General features: G+C 40.9%; 1 long non-coding RNA gene across 1 annotated transcript in view; it reads right to left on the minus strand.

Moving 5' to 3' along the window:
- LOC140617245 (uncharacterized) overlaps nucleotides 1-5000 on the minus strand; it is a 16805-nt gene that overhangs the window by 5314 nt on the left and 6491 nt on the right. The window contains exon 2 of the long non-coding RNA XR_012017468.1: nucleotides 1258-1308. This is a non-coding gene — a long non-coding RNA (uncharacterized lncRNA). The remainder of the gene's footprint in view (nucleotides 1-1257; nucleotides 1309-5000) is intronic.

Here is a 5000-nt window from a genome sequence, read left to right on the forward strand (position 1 = left end):
TGCCACAAAATGTTCTAGGCTTCCCATTATCAAAGAAAAAAAATTGGCACCGGAGATCTCCTAGATATGAATAATGTTTGCCTGTGTGAACAGGGATGATTTTTTTTCCCCTCTAATTAAACTCCCATCACACTCAAGCTGCTTTGGAGTTGATCTTACCCAGAGAATACTTTTTTTTCCTCTCCTCCTCCACCTCTTCCTCCTCCCCTTCCAGTTTGTAGAGAGCTTCCCAGAACCCCACTCCAAATCTCAGAAATGTCAGCAGCCTCTTGCAAACCACACAGAGAGGGTGGGGAGCTAGATAGCAAGAAGGCCAGATAAGAAGTGAGTGCACCGCTGGCCCTGTGTGGATCATGTGGTTCCCTAGAGCAGTTTTTAAAGAAAGAAATTAAATTGATATCGTTACAACCCAGGTGACAGGCTTCACAATAAGGAAAGCCATCTAGTTATTAATTTTTTGTTTTGGACTATTCTTTTTGAGTCAAGCATTTGCCTATTACACTAAAATACATAAAACAATAGCAAGCATGCTCCTTTCAAAATACTATTGATCGTTTGATATCACTATAGCCCGAACCATTATTTCCTGAATAAATCATGACTTTATGTCATTCGAATTCCAATGCATACACCTTTACAAAACTAGGTGCTAAACCTGCAGAACCAGTCTGCAAAGAGAAGGGTATCCAAAGGCTAGCCTGGTGGCAGAAGGGCTCAGGAGAATGTGTGGCTGTGACTAGCAATCAAATCTGGGTAAGGAGAAAACCTCTCTCTTTGTCCAAAGGAGTGATCACATGTTGACAGCTGGAATTTACATGGCTCCTTATTCAATAAACTAGCGCTTTCCCTGCATTCCAACATCAGCCTCACAATAGTGGCATAGAAGCAAACTGACACATTACACACGGTCCAGCTGGCCCGTCCACTCTCCACGGACCCCTCCTCCTCTTCAGTTTTCATCTCCCTCCCACGTGAGCTCTCACTGGCACAAGACCTAAACACGCACTCATTGGATGGTACCTATATTAGGGGTGCTTGATTTCGAGTGCTTTAATATGTTTGCCAGCATGCAGGCTAGGAACTCTACATTAAAGATGAAAAACAAATACACAGACAAAACAAAACTGGGAGAGGATAAAAACCCAAACAAATCCCTTCTACTTTGCTGTCAGCTCCCACCTCAGCCCTCCAAAATAGAGTTGAATGTGATCAACTTTTCCCATATCAAAAATCTTGACATCCAAACCCTTTCTTTACCTTGGGTGTGTGTGGCACTCTTTGTGAACTTGAACACAAAGGAAGTGTGACCTGTGGAGTAACCAGCATTATAATTAGTGGGAATGGTTTTTATTGTTTGTTGTACAAAAATAGTCATCTGAAAGAAAGGAAGGTAACATTCCACAATATCTGATAATATGCAATGCTTTTTCTGAGCGTATATATTTTTCCCATAATTTTGGCAACACCATGCACTCCTTGGTTAAGAGCTTCCATCAAGAATCCCAGAATTTTTTCCAGAAGGGATGCTGTAGTGGGAACAATGTCTGTTTAGAGTCGTAGTGTATATTGTTTAGCAAAGCACAGCAATGCCGGTAAAGCATGTATGAAGTGATCCCGTGGCTTGTAAAATTTTGAGTTCATTCTGTAGAGAAGTTTTCTTGTCGAAAATATGCACCTTACTGATTATGAAGAAACACATTAGTACTTCTCGCCCTACACTATGTCCTTAAAATATGGAAAAGAGAGAGGAGGGGAAAAAAGAGGAAAGCAAGCTTTATGTAGGATGAATCAGTCATTAAACTTTAATCTCTACCACTAGGGGGCAGAATGAAGTGCTTTTCTAAACTGACTGCTAGGCAATCAACCATCACATCATTGAAACATTGAAGGCACTTCAAAAAGACTCAGATGTTTAACTATTGTGCTAGTGATCATACATTCATATTGGGCTGCAGGCCAAAAGAGAGAAGAAAAAAAAAAGCTAGAGATTTGCAGCTGAAAAGCTATAAAGTGGTGAATTTTACCTTAGAGCAAAACCATCTTCAGTGACAAATTTCAAAGGCCATATGTATGCGATTTTCATGAAAAGCAGACGACCCTAAATTTCTTTGTTTAACTGGAAGCGATCTTCCACACAGAACAAGCAGGTTCTTTTCTGCGTTCCCCTGGCTTATTGTGCTGTTACAAATTTCGCTTTCCTTTCTAGTTCCACAATCAGGATTCTAGAAATGCCGTTTCATGCCAATGGGCATTTTATTAACACTGCCCCCTCCAGCATCTTCAAGGGTATCACCTTGGCCGCCAAATTACCAATGGAGAACATTTAGGGTATTCTGATAACATAGCATGGGGCTGTCCCCGCTCTTTTAAATTAAAGCCTCCAAACCAACCTTTATTCGATGGTAACAGCTTCATGTTCACAATCAAATTTTGCCAAGATGGGACATTATGATTTTTCTCCCCCATGTGGCTAAAACACTAAAAGTGATGAATCTGTAGGATTGCAAATGTTATTTCTCGCAATAACAGAGCCTCAATTTATAGGATCTGTTCAGAGCGTTTGCCTTTTAGACTGGGTAGCCAGATATTTCTCAGATACTTTAGCATAATCACACACCCCAGACATAACCACCGCAGGTTTTCTAAGCGAATCAACTGAAGGAAGAGAATCTGGGGTCGTTTGCAGGGTCCACCTGTCAGCTGGACAGGCAGAGAGTTTGCAGATTCAAATTCTGATCGATTCTGTTGTTCTAAATACAGGCAAATTGAGCTCGGTTCCCATTTTCACTAAATTGCGCAGTCCTGGGAAAGCTGGATTAAGTCCCAAGTGAAGTGCTGAGTTGGGCATCTCCCCTGCCCCCACCTTGTTTTCAAAGCACAAGCCAGTTTTGGAAATAGAGATGGAGCCAAAAGGAGTCACATCTTCCTTTTAACATCAGGAGTGCTACTTGATACGTATCAATATTTCCTGTCAGCTCCAACAAAGCAAAATCTCGGGCCTTATGGTATCCTGAGATGGCTAAATATCGTTTGCTTAAGTCAGCGTGTTCCAGACCTTTTATGTGGCCTGACAGTTGATTGGGAGAAGGCCCACTAACTTTCTTAAAATGTGCAGTCATCCGTTTGGCGGCCGGCTCCAGGGGTTCCACATGAAATCCTCTTTAGATAAATTCATACTTGCTCAGGGTGATTAGCCTTCCAGCTTGGTTGGCTCACTTGTCTTTAAAAGCAGGACATTCATGATCAATGTGGGGTTGAGTTGATGGTTGTCCTCTCTCTTCTGTTAACTGCCTCTACCGTGTCTCTAAAGCTGGTGAAGGGAGATGCAAGCAAAGAAGAAGGAAAAAAAGAAAAAAGAGATCCAAAAAAGAAAGAAAGAAAAGAAAAAAGAGAAAAGGAAAAAAAAAGGAGGGAAAGAAAAGAACACCGCCCCCCCCAAACATGACAGGCTGAAGTTGACAAGCTAATCCTTCAGGCTTGTCTTACTTACTGAAAGGCTCAAGTAATGTCAAAGAAACCATCTGATAACAGTCTTCATGCCAAACCTAACAGCTTTATTGCAACAAGAAACTTTCACATTAAATTTCCATGTGTTTTCTCTCCACACTCCTTAACTTCACTGCCCACTCCCCCCTGCCCCTTGTTGTTGTTATTGTTGTTGTTTTTGTTTCTCTCAAAGAAAGATAAGGCTTCCCTGCTTCAAAAACCAAATAGAAACTGCTACGGAGGGCCAACTGGGGTTATGGTCAAATTAGTGGATTATTATTACCTTGGGGACATTGGAAATCAAGTTTGTTATTGGCAGTTCCTGTTTCTGTGAGAGTCGTTAATAGCTAAAATTTAAAGAGTGTTGGTCAATCAGCAGAATGTTATTTTCTTAAGTGGGTTAACTGTTATTTGTCTTTCCTTCTTTCCTTCTCTCTCTGTTTCTTTCTTTCTTTCTTTCTTTCTTTCTTTCTTTCTTTCTTTCTTTCTTTCTTTCTTTCTTGCTTTTGCTGCTACTGCTGCTGCTACCTGCCACCAAGGTCACCTCTAATTGTAGACCCCCTCGTGATTAGAAAGAGAGCCAGTTTTCACAGAAATGGAGGGAACATTCTTTTCTGCAAATCTAGACGGGTGGACTGACTATAAGAGGAGATGGATGGGGTGGGAGTCTCAGTCTGAGAAATCTTTTAGAAAATAGTATCAAATTGTTAAGTGTACCAGAAGATAGAATAAATACAGACACAGCAGTAGAAATTATGGCAGCTCATTCTCTGTGTACGCTCTGGATGTTATGGAGAGAGTGTTTTTAGTAAAATACAGATCCTTCGGTGCTTACACTTTGTGACATTCTTGCTGGGACAGTTTTACATTTTGGAGCTAAAGAATTCATTTCAGAATTTTAAAGTCCATGAGTTGTTGTTACTGTTGTTGTTATTGTTGCATTTGAGCCTGGTCTTACTTCTCCAAGTTCTGAAACTAGTTAAAACAAAAACAACAACAACAACAACAGAAAACAGACACCAACCTTGCAAGGAACTCAGGGTAAATAAACAGTCTTTCTCTGTTAAGTAAAATATTTCCCTAAGGTAAGTTACTTTTCCAAGGGAATTACAGTATATGTCAATGTTGAGTAGTAGGTGTTTTCTACAGTCTGATTGATGTTTAGGAAAAAAACAGATTCTTGAAAATTAGCCTATTGTATAATTATGTGTCTGATGGAACAGCAAAGTGTCTTAGCTAAAAGTCTCTTAAAGAAAGATTTGGCTCCATCCTTCCAAAGGTTTGCTGATTTAAGGGCGTGATCCCTGGGATCTGCATTGCTGGTCAGGTGGCTAGATGGACTGAAGGCGGCAGGGAGAGACTTTTCCACCTAAACAAACTCTCGCCGGGGGCTAATCGGCTGGTCCCCCGACTTGCAAATATGCGAGCCCCCCAAATGGTACTTTTTTCCAGTAAGATCTCTCACAGTATTTTCCTTGGCTATTTTTGAAAACTGTATCCACGAGTTCCATCAC

Source organism: Canis lupus, chromosome 2, assembly GCF_048164855.1.
Source record: "Canis lupus baileyi chromosome 2, mCanLup2.hap1, whole genome shotgun sequence".
Classification (NCBI taxonomy): Eukaryota; Metazoa; Chordata; class Mammalia; order Carnivora; family Canidae; genus Canis; species Canis lupus.